This window comes from Acinonyx jubatus, chromosome E4 (genome assembly GCF_027475565.1).
Source record: "Acinonyx jubatus isolate Ajub_Pintada_27869175 chromosome E4, VMU_Ajub_asm_v1.0, whole genome shotgun sequence".
NCBI classification, from domain to species: Eukaryota; Metazoa; Chordata; class Mammalia; order Carnivora; family Felidae; genus Acinonyx; species Acinonyx jubatus.
The window spans coordinates 17,222,501-17,241,951 of NC_069395.1; positions in this window are offsets into that span (position 1 = coordinate 17,222,501).

The window sequence follows — 19,451 nt, forward strand, 5'->3', positions numbered from 1 at the left end:
ACCCTGGTGCCCCAGTAGTGATAATTTTACAAGTATGTTCATTACTCTAATTTCAGTGAGGAAAAATTAAAAAATACATTTCCAAAAGAACACTGTTAGTAGGCAAGAATATAGCCTTTGAAATCTCTGCTGTACATTGTTTGTTTGTTTGTTTGTTTCAAAGATGGTAGCCATATTTTGACAAGATAATTTGAGTGGTCAGAGTGACCAAAGGCAGGGCAAAAATGAAGGGGAACTCTGTGGGGAATGGAATCAAATGAAAAAACAAAACACCAAAGCACTTGGAATGTGACTGCCACATAAGGGGAAATAATTGTTGAAGAAAATGTGTTTCTTCTCAAAACATCAACTGACAAAGATGAGAGAAAAATGCATTTGTACTTGTTGGATACGCTTCTCATAACTATTTTAATGTTGGCAAAATAAGCTCAATAATCTCTGTTGTAATTTTTTTATTTTTATTATTTACAACTTACTTGCCTCTTTGAGGTGTAGTTTTATTTAATGAGGTAAGAAGATAATCAATATACACAAATGCTGTAATGGTTTTAAACTAGAATTTTCAGGGGCACCTGGGTGGCTCAGTGGGTTAAGTGTCTAACTTTGGCTCGGGTCATGATCTCATGGTTCTTGAGTTTGAGCTCCACCTCAGGTTCTTGTGCTGACAGCTCAGAGCCTGGAGCCTGCTTTGGATTCTGTGTCTTCCTCTCGCTCTCTGCCCCTCACTGGCTCCACTCTTTCTTTCTCTCTCTCTCTCAAAGGTAAATAAACATTAAAAGAAATTTTAAAAATAAATAAACTAGAATTTTCATTACAACTTTTATAATACATTTTATACTTCAGTAATTTGCAAGCTTCCAAAAAGTTCTAGGAACCCTTATTTAGAAAGTTACATATGGAATTGAGATAAATAATAGGCTTTTGAGACACATATGATTTTTTTCACTTGATTTTGAGTTGTGAGTCTAACTTCATGGGAGTAATGCATCAGTTTTTGCCAAGAATTCCCTAAAGAAGTAAATCTTATTTTTGGCAGCAGAGATTTAAAAGCCATCAATAAAATCTAGCAAGATACTTTTGAATGGTGAGCTAATTGACAAGGATTTGTATCACAGCTTTAGCTGAGCCAGAGTGGTTTTGGCTCATCAGGAAAAAATAAGACTTGAAAAAATAACACTTTGGACCAAACTAAAATGATTGAGATGTTGCTGCCCAAATTCTTGAAATTGCAACTGTGTTTTTATCTGTGGACCTTTGTTCTCAACTACTTTCTATGCCTTCAACTTGCCCCAGATCTTCAGGTGGTTTACTCTCTCAGCTAAATACATGTCTTTGTTCAAATTATCTTCTCAGGAAAACTTTGTGAACTCTAACTAAAATCACATGACTATTCTGCTTTATTTTTCATCATGGTGATTATCGCTCCTGGAATTTTGTTTGATATTTTCCCCTTGTGTGTTGCCTGTGTTATCCAGTAGATTGAAAGCTTCATGAAGGCAAAGAAGTCATCTTTGATATCTTTAAATGTTACAAATATAGTCTACTGTAAAGCTTCACATTACTGTAAAGTCAGATGTGAATAATTAAGAACAATGTGGTATAACCTGGCTTGTCCTGAGTAGCTACTGGTCAAAATATTAGAGATTCCATATGTGTGTACCCAAAAAAAATGGACATAGTAAGAAGGAAAAACTGCTAAATTCTGATTTCTTTGTTTCACAGCATGCCTGTTTCTTAGTTATTTTGATATAAAATCTTCAAGTTTTGCAATGTGTTTTAATCCACACCAACTGATTGACATTTGTCATCATTAACTGTGTGAGGGAGACTATTGATACATTGTTGATATTGGAGGTCACCAATGGAATACATACCTCCTAGTACTCATTCTCTGCTGCAGTCCCCTCTCAACAAATCTGGGTTTGGCTTCAGTTAATAAACCTTAACAGAGCGGTGCCTAACTGGCTTAGTCAGTGGAGCTGTGACTCTTGATCTCAGGGTTGTAAGTTAAATCCCAATGTTGGGTGTGGAAATTACATTAAAAAATTAAAACTTGAAAAATAAATAAAATTTAGCAGAAATAACACTATGCTCCTTGCAGTTCTCAGCCTTTAGAATTCTGACAGCTTCTACTTTGGAGCCCTGCACATGCACGAAAAAACTCCATCTGTTCAGCTGGAGACACCATGATGACAAAGCCACATGAAAGGGAAGGATGCTAAATTCATGAAGAGAGAAAGAGGACTAGTTGTAACAGTTTCCTACAGCTGCATTAACAACTTACCACAAATTGTGTGACCGAAAACAACAAATTTACTCCCTCACGGTTCTAGAGCTTAAAAGTCTGAAAACAAATGTCAGTGAGGTGGGTTCCTCCTGGAGGATTGGAGGGAGAATCTATCCATGCCTCTCTCCTATATTATAATGGTCACCAGCAGCCGTTGGCATCCCTTGGCTATTGTACACACCATTTCAATCTCTGCCTCTCTCTTCACAAGATGTTCTTTCTGTGTGTAAGCCTTCTCTGCCTTTGTGACTCTCTCTTCTTTCTTTTATAAAGACACCATTTTTTATATTTAGGGTTCATCCTAATCTGGCATGACTTTATCTTAGCCAATTACATCTTCAATGACCCTGTTTACAAATAAGGCCACATGCTGAAATCATGGGTAGATGTGACTTTGGAAGGAAGTACTGTTCAATCCAGTACACCAGTCATCTCAGTGAGCCGGGTGATTCTAATCTTTACCCTCCCATCCAAATGCAGCCACACCATAAGGGAAGCACAACTGATCTCAGCTCACTCTAAAAAATCATGTAAGAGGAAGAAAAGGGGCAAAATGGGTAAAAGGGATCAGGAGGTACGAGCTTCTAGTTATAAAATAAGTCATGGGAATATAATGTACACCATGGGGAAAACTATCAATAATATTGTATTAACTTTGTGTGGTGACAGATGGTAACTGGATATACTGTGGTGATCACTTCACAATGTATACAAGATGTCAAATGGCTTGCTGTACACACAAAACTAATGTAATGGTGTAAGTAAACTATATTTTCAATAAAATCAGAAAAAAGAATAATGGAAGAGACTAATAAGAATTGTGTTACACGTCTATGTTTGGAGTTGTTATACAGCAATATATAATACAATGATTGGTTAATATTCTTCCCCTCAAACCCTTAGAGATTCATGTTAAAGGATATAAATGTGAATATATAAATAAATGAGCAACTAAGTGAGAGTAAGAACAAACAAGGTCTTGTGTCTCATATCTTGAATAGGCAGCAAAGATGTTCTAAACCAAAGCACAGCAGAGAAGCCCTATTCAAAGCAAAGTCACTATTACTCATGGTCAATAAATATAGCCAAGTTGTAAAAGCACCTGTTTATGCTAGCTAACTTTACAATCAAGGATTACAATTCACTGAAATGTCCTTTGGAAAAAAAAAAAACCTAGCATTAGTCAACTTGAACTGTTACTTATTGATCAACTATGCCAGCATTAGCTAGTGTTTATTTAATGTAGCTTTATAAAATGTTTATGTCAACGTATCCTATTTAATTTCAGTCACAACAGTTAGATCAACTTCACCCTCACCCTCCAGCAAGCATTTATGTACATGATAACTTTACAAAAGCAGTCCTTTGGTCTGTTTTTGTTTGTTTCTTTGTTTGTTTTGTTTTTTCACTTGGTTTTGTTTGTTTTTATATGGAAGATGTAGTTTTTGGGAACAGCTGTTCCGTGAGTTTGTTTGTTCCTTTATTTGATTAGTCAACTTTGTATTTTTAAGAACTTGAATCTTCTAAAATCTTATGATAAAAAATGAATAACTTGCTATTGGACAACTTCAGTGATCTTTCTTTCTTTCTTTATTCTGACTTGTCTTCTTTTTTGTCTGCCCACCTTTTTTTTCTCCTTTCTTCCTTCTTTCCTTCTTTCCCTTCCTTCTACCCTCTCTCCCCCTCTCTCTCTCTCTCTCACTCTCTTTCTCTCTCTCTCTCTTCCCTTTCAACAGATGCCATTTTTATGCCAGAGTTGTTGTTTTTCCAGTATAAAAATTCATGAACATTTTATGCTCTGGAATTATGATTAATTTTCCCTGTAAAAAAACATCTGGTGCTAAATCTTTATTAATCTTACTAAAATTACAACCTAATTTTCCAGAATTTTGTGGAGATACACAAGTGTGATAAAGAATTTCAGTTTTGAACTTACCAGACTCAACACCCAAATACAAATAATCCACTGAAGAAATGGGCAGAAGACATGAATAGACAAAACTGCTGATTTGAAGGGCACAAGCACCCTGATGTTTGTAGCAGCACGATCACGATAGCCAAAATATGGAAAGAGCCCAAATGCCTATCAACTGATAAACGGATTAAGAAGCGGTACATATATATACACTGGAATATTAGTGATCAAAAAGAATTAAATCTTGCCATTTGCCACAACATGGATGGAATTAGAATGTATTATGCTAAGCAAAATGATTTACAGAAAGATGTCATATGGTTTCACCCAAATGTGGGATTGGAGAAACTTAACAGATGGACACAGGGGAAGGGAAGGAAAAACAAGATAAAAACAGAGAGGGAGGAGAACCATAAGAGACTCTTAAATGCAGGAAACAAACTGAGGGTTGCTGGAGGGGTGTCGGGTGGGAGGATGAGTTAAAATACGTGATGGGCATTAATGAGGGCACTTGTTGAGAGAACACTGGGTGTCATATATAAGAGATGAATCACTGGGTTCTACTCCAGAAGTGAAGACTACACTGTATGTTAACTAACTTGAAAATAAATAATAAAACAAATAGTTTAGATTTCTTAGAAAATAAATATGCTTAATTAAGTGTGTACTGGAATTCAAGTAAATTTAATAAAAGGAATCTTACTCCTTATTCTTCACTTCTAACAACACATTATTCCAAGAATACTAACAAGGAAACTTCATGTGTCCTCTTTCCCAATTATGTTGTTAAATTGTTAAAAATTATAGGCCACAAGTGTTATTCTTTTTTATGGATGTCAGATTTGCATGTGAAAAGTTATAGAAAGTAAGGCGTCTGGTGACTGGGTCGGTTTAACATCCAACTCTTGACTTCGGCTCAGGTCGTGATTTCCGGGTCATGGGATCAAGCCCTGCATCAAGCTCTGTGCTGAGCATGGAGCCCGCTTGGGATTCAGTCTCTCTCCCCCTGCCCCTACCTTGCTGTCTCTCCCAAATAGTAATAATTTTAAAAAGTTACAGAAAGTGACCATTTTTCTCTTTCCAGGAATGTACATGTGAATGTATTTGCCCTCACATGAACAGAACAGTTATGTGAAAACAAAAAGATAATTTTGTTCTCTGCACTGGTTCTTTAAATACAGGGAGAAAAAAGCCTCCCCTCATTGGCTACATGGAATTATTTCTTCTGATCTTCAGTCTGAAAAATCAATGGCTTTTATTTTAAATAAATTCTAACAGATATGTGGATATAGATCTGAAATTTCACTAATGTGTTTTAACTTTCTTTACTCAGGCAGAAGTGGCATTTCTTTTATTATTCTTTGGAATCACATAAAATCACCAAACACAACTATTAAATGTAATAGCTGCACACATTAGATATTCAAGGTTGAAGTAACTAGAATGAAACAGCAGATTTTAGAGGAACAAGACTGTCACTTAGTGTCAATGTTACAATTCCATTTATCAGCTCCATTAACTTAATGGTCAAAAAAAAAAAAAATTCTCCGTACTTTCTTCTCCCTGGTGCATATTCGCTCTCATACACATCTAAACTAATGCTAATAGAGAGTAAAGTGATGCTATCAGCATTCTTTTATGTAGCTTTTATTGTTTTCCATAAAATCCTGTCACTGGGATAAAACTAATGATTTTATACATCTGGCTCAGCCATACAAACTCCAGGTTTTTTTACTTTTCTTATTTTCATTCAATCCTTCTTTTCCACTTCAACTTAGACCACTTTTGTCACGTGTAAGTTGAAATACCAAAAAGAAACCTCATCAAAGAAAAACAGGTGCTTTACTACCTTTTGATTCTCTGTCTTCATATGAACCATTTTAGATGACTATTTACCTCTCCAGTCCTCATTTATATTGCAGACAGCTACACAATAGACTTTCTGGTATTTAATGCTGAAAAGCCCAATTGGTGAAGTGTAGTAAAATTTTACTGCTTGTCTCAGTAAAAAAGGGAGCAATTCCTATACCTACTTTGCAGTTGAAAAGTTCAACCTTTATCTGTTTAGCCAGCTTTAATTCAAGAATAGGTCTCTTTCCACAGAGAAGAGAATTGCTGAGGCATCAGGCCCTTTCCAGCAATCCCCTGAGCAAGCTGATTTGCCTGCTGATGCTCATGCATTTTTTCCCCTCCTGTCGGGAAGTTTATATTGTTTTATTTATAAAGAACTCTTACCTGATAAATTTGTCAATAACTCATCATTTTCTGGCTTTACCAATTTTTGCATGTATTAGTTTACAAATATTAAGTATGCCATTTTGTTACTCAGTTATGCACTTTTAAAATTGCATGAAATCTCTTGAGGGTCCTGTGTTATATCCAGAACGTTTAAATAAAATGTGTAAATTAATTTTGACATGTAGTTTATTGCCACAAATCAATATGTCACAGATGCAGGTACTTGTTTATGAAACTAATGATCTCGCTTAACAGCTCTAATGTTTACGGTTTTTTTTAATACACACATTTTTAAATTTTTAACTAAAGCTATACCCTCCCATTTTTTTCCTCCCACATATAGGCATTCATATAAAATGTGCTAAGGATATAAAAATGATAGTTAAAAGAAAACCATTCATATTTTCATTGGTTTTATTATTTCACTTTTAATAGAACTTTTTTTTTTCAACTCCAGTGTTTCCAAAGATTCGCAAAAGAATAGCAGCCATAAAACCACTTGTGTGTTTGGTTCCTCTGCTTACAAGTTGTGGAACTTTGGTTCAGTCATTTAAAACTTTTTTTTTATTATTATTACAATTATTTTAACTGTTCCAAGGGGATAACAGTAACTGGTTACTTCACAAGGTTGTGTGTAAATCATGTGAGATAAAATATAATTGTCCTTTTCTGAAAACCATAGTGTCATAACTAAAATATGAAATTCCAGTACTAAAATTCATACAAAATTAATTCAAATATGTCTTCTTTTACGTAAATCTATGATTTGCATCAGGTAATAGTAAACTCACATTATACATTTGGACAACGGACACTTTTCTCGCTATTGTGAAATGCAGCTGTTGAGCACAAGTAGGAAAATTTCTGCCTTCCTGAGGGCTTTTTATTTTAATGAAATATTTACCTATAAATATTGTAGATGTTACTGGTCTAGTAGACAAGTTTTACAAATGTTCTTAAGTGAGATACTGAGATGATGTGTTTTTGGATACAGTGTTTATCTATATAAAGTTCTTTTTTTATAAGACATAAGATGAGCTTTAAGGAATAGTGGGTCAGGTCTATTCATCTTCCACATATGAAGACCCTGTATTTAATTTGAAATGCATAGTACTTCCTGGGGTTCTGCCCTTTATATTTTTACTTATTGTCTGCATAGCAAATGGGTATGTGAGAATTCTACTTCATTTCTACATTTCACTCAAATGCACGTTACCAAAGTGAGATAGAAAGTATAAAATGTCCCTGGTTTCTATTTTTATCTTCTTTTTTCAGGTGCTTTTGAAACTTGCCAAATGAAATTTTAATTACCTGGTAAAGTATTTTAAATTTAGTACTCACCTGACAAGTGATTATTTAAGATTTATGCTTGCATATTGACCATGCTTTATTTTATGCATATGCTTTAAATATAAATTTTCCACTTTTTTTCCAATTGTTGATAAATTTTTCTGTTCTAATAGTTCTTGAGATCAGTAATAACATGTAGGATTTCATTTATCTTCTCTTTCATTATGATTTGAAAAAAGATAATTTATATACAAGTTTATTGCTCAATATAGAATGTACAGTTGCAAATTGAAATGAATGTAACACTGAATGTCCCACAAACAGGTATATTTAACTAAAATTGCATGAGTAAACATGAGGTAAGGATAAATATCATTATTGTATAGTAATATAATTTTGAAAATATTTGAAATATGAGACAAATATTAAAATGAGAGAAATAAACTTGGTAATAAATGGGATATGTACCAGAGCTAGTTTTATATGTATGTCTACAAATCTAAACATAAGTATAAATATAATTATTAGAAGGAAATATATTCACATGTTCCTGTGTTAGTGGAATACTAACAGGTACTGCGGGTTTTAATGGGTACTGTGATTTAGACAATTTAAAAAATCAGGGCACCTGGGTGGCTCATTCGTTTAAGTGTCTGACTTCGGCTCAGGTCGTGATCTCATGGTTAGGGAGTTGGAGCCCGCATTGGGCTCCATGCTGACAGCTCAGACCCTGGAGCCTGTTTCAGGTTCTGTGTCTCCCTCCCACTCTCTTCCCCTCCCCCCCTCACACTGTGTGTCTTCCTCAAAAATAAATAAACATTAAAAAAGTTTTTTTAAAAAAGGTAATTTAAAAATGTTCCTTTGATTTTGTATGTGATTACTAACATTGCTGCCATAAATATGTCTTTAAGCTTTGTTCTGAGATTTGAATTTAAAATATATTTTTAGAAGTATAGTAAAACCTTAGATTGTTACTAACTTGTTCTGTGAGTGTTCTGCAAATGAGTAAACATTTCTACTGAATTTTAACTTGATAAAGGAGCGATGTCTTTCAGTACGAGTAGCACATGACACCAAATGGCACGTGATCGCAACTGAGGAATGGATCTTTTCTCTTACTCTCTCTTGCTGCAGGACTGTGAGTTACCGTCTCCCATGCTCAGATGTTCAGTCTCAGGCCGCGGTGTTTGGCAGTAATAAGTGGCTTTTCAGAACATTGGAAGATGCCCATAACTGGCACTAGTGTGTTTTTTGTCACTTCAAAACACCTACGGACAGTCCTTTGCTTTTGCATAAAAGAGGAAACTTAGGAATGCTTTGCTTCAGTCTAGGTCAGGCTGCCTGCAGATACAGACCCTTTCTCCTCTGGTGCCTTATTGCCAGTTACGTATACACTTTATGACAAGAGTTTATTAATACTGTACTACCAACGTCCGTGTGAGCGTATACAATGGCCCCCATGCAATAGGTGGTAAGAAGATGATCATGGTGGAAGTTAAGAAGTAAATCATTGAGAAGTATGAATGAGGTATACGAGTGGCTGAAATTGAAAGATTTTATAAAAAGTCTATGCCTCTCATCTGAAGAGCAGGAGAAGAAAAAGGCAGAGGAATCCCTCACTTCAAATGAGATTAGGGAGATGTGTAAAATGTGGGAAACAGTGCAACATTTTGTAGAAAAGCACTACACAGCTAAGGTTTTAGCAGTGTGAGCAATGAATCGGTTTCACAACAATGCAATGTCATGTTTCCGTGAAATCCTCAAAAGGGGGCAAAAACAAGTGTCATTGGATAGGTTCCTGTTAAAGTTGTACAAAAAGGAAAAGATTCCATTGAGCCAATAGGTAGCAGTGATTCCATTAGTGATAGTGAAAGTTGTCCCACACAATAACCCTCCTTTCTCTTGCCTCCCTCACAGCAGCCACGAAGGTTTTAATTTGTTTATTTTTCTTTGTATTTTGTGTTTTCTTTATTATTTTGTATTATGATACAGTCTTGCAATTTTATATGAATATTTTGGGGTTGTGGAACAAATCATCTGAGTTTCCATTATTTCTTACGGGCAGATTCACTTTGATATACAAGTGCTTTGGATTACAAGCATGTTCCTTGAAAGAATTATGCTCGCAAACCAAAGTTTTACTGTATTGGGCAATCAAGTGATAGGTTCTCTAACATAGTCTCACATGAACAAAAGTATTAAAATGTTGTAAAACACTTTCTTAATGTACTGTGAGACAGGCAGAGTCTTTTATAGCTTTGTGACTATTTTTATTCCCATGCCATTTAATTGAAATGCAGATAATATGTTTTGGGTGCCATGTGCTGTTATTTAATATAGTTTCAGATAATAAGGAATGTACTATATTTCAGATAATAAAGAATTAGTGTTCTGTAATCCTTTGATGATGTTTTCTTGTTGTGTCAAGCAAAGTTCATGTTATTGTGGTATATAATTAGCAGTGACCAAATTCTCAATTCTACGTTGGAATTCTGGAAATTGATACCATGGTCTCAATAGGATATTACCATGTAGTTTGATGTGACATAGCCTTGGTTCAGATCAACAGGCTTAATACTCTAAAAATCGGTTGACCTAAAATGTACTTACTTTCTTAGGGCTTATGACTTTATTTGTTAAAATGGAATAATGATGCATAATGACTTAGTAATTGAGTAAGCTAAAATCTCTCTGATTTTTAACGTTGGCCTCTCAGTGAACCAAAGAAAGGTAGAGAAGTCAGAGATAAATGTTTTACCAATATGCAATCTTTACAAGTATATGTAATTAGCTTGGGCTCTACCTCAAACCATTTTCAGAAAATAAAATCATTTTAAATAGTTTTATGGATATTTCTACCTTTAAGAACCATATCTTAAGTAAACTCCTCTCTGTTTGTGATGTAATTGGTGCTTTGTGGGTCTCATCATATCCTTGACTGGATGTTTGAAACTAGTGATTTTCTGTCTGGTTTTGTTTCTCATTTTCCCAATTTTCAGAGTATATGCACTATTTCTATGTTAGTTTGTTACTTAGTTTTCTTTTTCCCCTCCCCCTCTCCTATCCTTTCCCATCCCTCCTCTCCTCCTCTTTCTCTTTCTTCTTCTTCTTTCCCAACCATAATGGGAAGAGGTCCTTTCTTCCTATTTAGTCCTCTACTTTATAATTTAGAAAAGCCATTTTGCAGTATTCTTGAAGATTTTGAAAGAGTGAAAAAAGGTAACTAAGTACAGTTTTCTAAGTACAGTTTTCTAGCTTAAGTCAGTAAAATTCTGAGTTTAGGCCTTCTTTAATTTATTTCAATGCTCTGCAAGCCTTTATGCCATTCAGCATGCACAAAACATTTAGACAATTATAAGTAATTTTAGTGAGTGATTAATTCTATAATAATATGTCAGTGAAGGATCAGAATGTCCAGGTAGTGAAGGAATAGAATGACTACGGCCATCACATCAAACATTATTCATGGGATTATTCTTGTCTTCATATTTAGCAATGGTCAAGGTAATACATGTTTGATTACATTGTTATCTCATAGTTTTATGTAAAGTTCACAATGAAGAAGTCATTTTATTAAGTTCAGACGTGATTTCCCTCAATGTGTGAAAAAATGGAATGCAAAATTTATAAAATAAGCAATACAAATGACATTTTTTTCATATTTAAATACTGATGAATCAAAAAACATCTTTGGCCTTTTAAAACCAATTTACAGTGTTATTAACTTCATGTAAACTTGTATCAGTGTAACTTAAAATCAAAGTGCATGAAAAGCAGAGCCTTAAGAATCAAGAGGAATAAAGTAAAATAGAGGAAATACTAAAACAAGTAAAATAAGATAAAAATCAGTACTATTTTACAGATGAACAATAGTAATAATATCTCAAAAAGCAGCAAAAAAATGAACTATTTAATAAGTTTTTCTTTGTTTTCAGATGTCAAACACATGGAGATTCCCAAAAGAGTAGCTGCTTTGAAATTATCTAAATATTTGTTATTCAGGTACATTGGCATTGTACATATAAAAACCTAAATTGTTTGACCTTTATTAGCATTTTTACCCCAAAATATTTTCATATCGTTCTGTCATTGACTGCTTCAAATATTTTAGTCATTATGGGAAAAATAATTTAGGCAAAGGTATATGGCTTTTGACATAAACTTATATTTTATTCTTGGATAAGAATAATGAAGATTAACACAGGTTAGGTTAATATAAACAGAGAAATTACAAAATAGAAATGAAATATTAACATGATTTTGGGATTTATATATACTTTTTTTTTTATAGGGAGGAAGAGGTACTTCATTTTATTGATAAACATAATTTGGCACAAATATACATGGTCAGCTTCTTCTATAAATGTTAGGGGTACAGACCACCCTAAATTCAAAGAAGTCTTCTGTGGTGATCTATAATCATCATCCTGGTTCTTAACTTCTAATAATGGATCCCAACATTCATTCACCCCTTCAATAATAGACCACAAGAGGAACTGAAATAGAGAAGTCTTACTTACAGGTTTTGGAGAAAGTACCCATCATATCTTAAGGGGTCACACTGGGAAGTCAAGCCAGAGTGCAGATAGAGAAGCAAGACCTGAGCACATGTCTTTATTAGGGTTCATGGGTGGATTGCATTGGGTTTCACAGATTGGGAAATTCAAACCAGAAGAGTAGGATGTTGGTAAGCTACATGAGAGTTTTATCTAAAGAGTACATAGACTGTGGGAATCAGGGGAGACTGTTGGTCACAAGGATGTTGGGAAAGTCATAAACTCCTATCAAGGAATTTTATTTGCAGGGTGCTTTGCTGGATCAGTGAGTAGAGCATGCAACTCTTGATCTGGGGTTGCAAGTTCAAGTCCTGTGTTGTGTGTAGAAATTACTTAAAAATAAAATCTTTTAAAAAATGGACTTACATCTGTTTATGACTGTGCAGGCTGTTATCTACAGCATGTACTTCTATAGGGAGCTGATGTCAGTTGAAGATCACTGCAGGTTACTTGATAAACCAAATGGATACTGAGCAATATCATGGGGTAGTTTAGCTAAACCCTCAACTTGTAGTTTGAAATCTGGAAATGTGATGTCTCTAGCTCTGTTCTTCTTTCTTAGGATTCTGTTGGTTATATGAGGTATTTTGTGGTTCCATACAGATTTTAGAATTGTTGTATTTCTGTGAAAATGCCAGGGAATTTTGATAGAGATTGCAAATCTGTAGAGTGATTTGAGTAGTGTCAACATCTTAACAACATTAACTCTTCTGATGAATACAGGATATCCTTCCATTTATTGGTGTATTCTTCAGCTTTTTCATAGTGCCTTGTAGTTTCCAGTGTGCAGATCTTTAACTTCCTTGGTTAAATTTATTCCTAAGAATTCAATTGTTTTTAATAGTTTTATAAATGAGATTGTTTTCTAATATCCTTTTTGATAGTTCATTGTTAGTGTATAGAAATGAAGTGAAAAGTTTGTATGTTGATTTTTTCCTGAAACTTTGCTTGCTAGTTCTAATAGATTTTATTCAAATAGCTTTTTTTGTTGTAATAGATATTTTGTTTGTTTTCTAGACTCTTTAGGTTCTTCTATATGTAAAATAAGTTAAATAACATATGTGTGTATATCTATATCTATATCGATATAGATATAGATATAGATATAGATATAGATATAGATATAGATATAGATATTCTGATTTGGAGCACAGGATGGGGGAAAGATAGTCTCTTTAATAAATGATGTTTGGAAAACTGGATTCAATTAATGGTGTTGGGAAAATAATGAAATTGGATTTTTAGCTTAGAACATACACAAAAATTAACTCAAAATGGATTAAGGGCTCAACTGTAAGACCTGTAATCTTAAAACTTCTAGAGGGAAACATAGAGAAGAAGTTTCTTGGTCTTGGTAATGATTTTTGGATATGATACTAAAAGAAAAGACAGCAAAAATAAACAAGTGAGACTACATCAGTTAAGTAGTGTCTGTACAGCAGAGGAAACAATAAGATGAAAAGGCAACCTACACATTGCAAGAAAATATTTACAAACTGTGTATATACTAAAGGGTTAGTATCTAAAACTTATAAGGAACTCATGCAACTCAATAGCAGAAACACAAATAACCCAATTTTAAAAATAGGCAAAGGACATTTATACAAAACATAAAAATGGCCAACAGTCATATTAAAGGGTGGTCACAACCAGAGAAATGCAAATCAAAACATAATTAGATACTACCTCACAACTGTTAGGAGAGATATTATCTAAAATAAAAGTGTTAAATGTTGGTGAAGGTGTAGAGAAAAAGTACCCTTGTACAAAGTTGGTGGGAATATAAATTGGTGTATCCACTGTGAAAACAGTATTGATATTCCTCAAAAAATTAAAAATAGAGTTATCATATGATCCAATAATCCTTCTTCCAGGTATATGTCCAAAAGAAATGAAATCTGGATCTTGAAATCCTCACTCCCACGTTCATTGCTATTATTCACAATAGCCAAGATACAGAAAAAATTTAAGTGTCTATCAGCAGAGGGATAAAGAAAATGTGCTAAATATATACAGTGAAATAGTATTTAACCCTGAAAAAAAAGAATATCCTGCTATTTGCAACAATGTGAATGAACCTGAAGGATATCATGCTTAATGAAATAAGCCAAACAGAGAAAGACAGAGTATGTGGTCTCACTTGTATGTGGAATTTGAAAACGCCAAGTTCATTGAAGCAACCTCATTGCCAGGGACTGATGACTGGTAGGTAGGGAAAATGTGGAGATATTTGTCAAAAAGTACTCATTTTATTTTGTAAAATGAGTAGGTATCTATTGCATGGTAACTATAGTTCATAATACAGGATTGTATACTTAAAAATAGCTGAGAGAGTAGATCTTGAGTGTTCTTACCACATACACACACACACACACACACACGTATATGACACACAAAGAATAGTAACTATAAGAGGTGATGGATGTGTTCCATATATATATATGTAAACACATCACATCTTCTTTATCAATTTATCAGTCAGTGGACATTTGGGCTATTTTCATAATTTGGCTATTGTTGATAGCACTGCTATAAACATTGGGGTATATGTGCCCCTTCAATCAGCATTTTTGCATCCTTTGGATAAATATCTACTAGTATAATTGCTGGGTCATAGGGTAGCTCTATATTTAATTTTTTGAGGAACCTGTCTACTATTCTCTAGAATATCAGTTTGCATTCCCACTAACAGTGCAATAGGGCTGCCCTTTTCCTGCATCCTTGCCAGCATCTACTGTTTCAGGGTTGTTCATTTTAGCCATTCCGACAAGTGTGAGGTGGTACCTCATTGTGGTTTAGATTTGTATTTCTCTGATAATGAGTGATGTTGAGCATCTTTCCATGTGTCTGTTAGCCATCTGGATGCCTTTGGGAAAATGTCTCTTCATGTCTTCTACCCATTTCTTCACTGGATTATTCGTTTTTTGAGTGTTGAGTTTGCTTGATAAGTTCTTTACAGATTTTTAAAGTTATTAAATAGATAAATAAATAAATAAATAAATAAATAAATAAAGTTATTTATAGATTTTAACCTTTTATCTGATATGTCATTTGCAAATATCTTCTCCCATTCTGTTGGTTGCCTTTTGCTTATACTGATTATTTCCTTTGCTGTGCAGAAGCTTTTATACTTGACAAGTTCCCAATAGTTCATGACTGCTTTTATTTCTCTTGTCTCTAGAGAACTGTTTAGTAAGAAGTTACTGTGGCCAAATTCAAAGAGGTTGCTTCCTGTGTTCTCTAGGATTCTGATGGTTTCCTGTCTCACATTTAGGTCTTTCATGATTTTGAATTTATGTTTGTGTATGATGTAAGAGAATGTCCAGTTTCATTCTTCTGCATGTCACTGTCCAGTTTTCTGAGCACCAATTGCTGAAGAGACTGTCTTTTTACCATTGGATACTTTTCCCTGCTTTGTCAAAGATTAGTTGGCCATACATTTGTGGGTCCATTTCTGCATTCTCTGTTCCGTTCCACTGATCTATGTGTCTGTTTTTGTGCCATTACCATACTGTATCAAACTTTCATGTAAAAGGTCTGTATGCTGAAAACTGTAGAAAACTTATGAAAGTAATTGAAGACAGAAAGAAATGGAAAAACATTCCATGCTCATGGATTGGAAGAACAAATATTATTAAAATGTTGATACTACCCAAAGCAAACTACACATTCAATGCAATTCCTATTAAAACAACACCAGCATTCTTCAAGAGCTAGAACAAACAATCCTAAAATTTGTAAGGAACCAAATAGGTTCAGGAGACCCTGAATAGCCAACGTAATGTTGAAAAAGAAAACCTTAGCTGGAGGCATCACAGTTCCAGACTTCAAGCTGTATTACAAAGCTGTTATCATCAAGACAGTGTAATACTGGTGCCTTTATTTTTTTTTTATTTTTAAAGATTTCATTTTTTAAAATAATCTCTTCTTTCAACCTGGGTCTTGAACTCACAATTCCAAGGTCAAGAGCTGCATGCTCCACTGACCTAGCCAACCAGGTGCCCCTCACAATGTATATGTTTTAAATCATCATGTTACATACCTTAGATATATATAATTTTTATTGGTCAATTATACCTCAACATAGCTGGAAAAAAAACCTTACTAAGAAAAATCCAGGCCATGGAAATATATTTAAATTATGTTCATGTGTGTGCATGTGTGTGCTTTGTGTACAGACACAAATATCCAAGGCAATGTCTCAATATATCTTTAATTCTTAGCTTGCCCTTTCTTCTCTCCATTTTTAAATATTTTTTTAATCAGCTTAAGTTTGTTTATTTTATCACAACCCTCTTATTTCTGCAGTTCTCCGTATTACTAATTATGTATTTATACAATAAACTAATATACATATGTGTATGAATGTATGTATATAAGTATGTGTATGTACTATAGATAAGGGAAACAATAAAACAACAATATAAAATGATTTCACTGAAAATAAAACATACTTATTTAACAAAGTAAATTTTATAATAATAACTCTGAGATAAAATACTAGTATCTCAGTAAAATTAAAAAAGTTATTTCTATTAAACTTAACCTGAATCTCTAGATATAAAAATGTACATGTTAGGTTTCAGAAAACGCTTACTTTTTAAGGAATGTGGTAATTGTGACTTGACTGTATTTGCAAAGAAACAACTCTATATTAACTGCATAAAAACAGAGCACTCTTAAATTTGGCTTTACTCATTAATTTCAATTTGCATTAAGAAATTTACATGTGCACCATTTTCACCCTTGCTGTTTCTCTGCTGTAATTAGCTTAATTTAACTGGAATCTCTAGATAGGTCACAGCTCTCAAGTTTAATAAAATAGAGTAAAATGGATTTAATAGAAATTCATAAATTATCAATGGTCTTTGGAGTAATACATAATTTATTTCTTGTAAATACCCAGAACATTTTGTAACATTCAAATAAATAGAAGAACTAATAGTGTTACATATAATGTCCTTCTTAGCAAGATCATGGTGTTACTTCGGAAAAAAAAAAATCTGAGAGTGCTGTGCCGTGGCTAGTATGGCATGCCATGTTTTACACAAACACTATTTAACTAATGTGACCTTCTTAACACAATAATTAACTCCTCCTTACTACAAGTTCTCCCTTCTTCCTTCCCTATGTTATTTTTTATAGCATGCATTGCCATCTGAGATCCATGTTTTAATTGTTGTTTGTGTGTTTCCCCACCTCCTCACATCCAAGCTGATAAGGTACGAGTACCAGGGTTTTCTCTTAATTCACTACTGTACCCTTAAGGCTAAGAACAAGGCATGGTAAAAATAGTATTTAAAATTCTTTATTGAAATAATAAATATTGAAACCACTATTAACACACACCATTAAAAATTAAGGTAAAGGTACTAAAGTACGCAAAATGTACACAGTAAAAACCTTTAAATTATCTTCAACAATGGGCATCATCATGAAAGGGGTTTGTATGTATTCCAGTCATTCTTAAACCTTTGCTTTTGCTTACTAACTAAATCAAAAGGATGTATCTGCTAATTAAAGGAAGATAATATATTTATAGATCAAAGGAACAGAAAACTTGCGTCATTGAGAATTACTGGCAAATTACTAAAAACTTGCAAATAAAGTTGCAAGAGCTTAATTTAAACAGTTTATAATATGATAATTGAGTGGCTTTCATTAAGTAGGAAGTTAAAAGTTTGAAGTCAGGTAAGAATTGATATGGCTGAAAATGTTATAAAAATCATTTTCCCCCAATTTTCCTCTCTACCTTTCAAAATCATTTCTTTAGCAATTGACTGACAGAAGTTTCTGTGCAAAAACTTTCTTGCTCAGGTCCATTGGGAAGAGAATATTTCATTCTTGAAACTACAGTGAAGAAAGTGAAGATTTTTTTTTCCCAGACTCCTGCTAAATACTTTCAAAATTAGGCATGGGTGAATTGGGTTATATGACAGTCCCTGAGGCTGGGTTTTTAACTGAGACCTTGGCATTGAATCTGAGATTGGAATGAATGTCACTGGAACAGCTTTGTTTCCAAGAAGAGAAGAGAGATTCTCCAAGAGATGTCTTCAAGGAACAGTTAGCATGGCGGATGTGGAATGAATGCTGGGCAACAAAACCTTGTATGTGCTACACAAGTTTAGTCTTCATTTAGGCCCTTGCCTTGGATGTCCTTCCTCACTGCCAATCAACTGGTGAAATGGTAGCTGCTAATAATTTTGAGGAGATATAAATAGAAAAGGCCATTCAAGAATTCTGACACATTTCTCATTTCACTGGATTTCTCTTTCTTGTCTAGAATATAGTAAAAAGAGATGAGCAATTTCTTGAAAAATTTCCAGAAAGGAGCAGAAAAACTAGTCAATGATTAGGGAATAAGACCTGTGAGAAAGAATTAAAAGAAATTTAATCTATATAAAATCTGTATGATGGTTAACTTAGTAATTTTAAGTTATAGAGGTGTTAGCTCTGCCAGCCCTGCTTACTCTGAAACTTCCATCTTAAATTTCTACTGACATGCTACTTGATAAGTGTGGACTGAATTCTAGTGTGGTACACGTACCAGGCGATAATAATTACAATAATAAAAAGTTCAGTGCTTGAGCACTCAAACATCATTATTTTGCTAAGCACTTTATGTCTATTAACTCATTTTATCACTGGAACAACTTCAGTTCATATTACATTAAAAAATGAGTTTGAAGAGTTTTACTACTTGTACAGTCTCTGAGAGCTAGTGAATTACAGCAACAGGATATGATGCCAAATCTTTCAGGGTGTAATAACTTTGATGCCTGTCACAATTCCTGGATGCTGCTCTCTGTCTAGGATGTTTATCAAATTTCTCAGAATCCCTGTTGTTTTATTCTCAACCATCTTAGTCCACTGACCTTCCATTGACAATTTAATAAATGCTTATGAGAGCAGTTACAGTGTGCATAGTTGTGCATGATACCTCATATCTAAGGTGGATAAGATAAGAAAAAGTCACTGCCCTAAGAAACCCACAGTTTGTTGGAAAAAAGTTGAAAAATATATAAAAATATAAATAAATATAAAAATTGTGCTTAAAGACATCAGAGTGCTAACTAGGTAACAGAAGAAAAGTAAGGCATCTCTGAGAAAAATAACATTATTTTGATTTCAAGTTATTTCTGCACATTTTCCTATGCAAAATGTG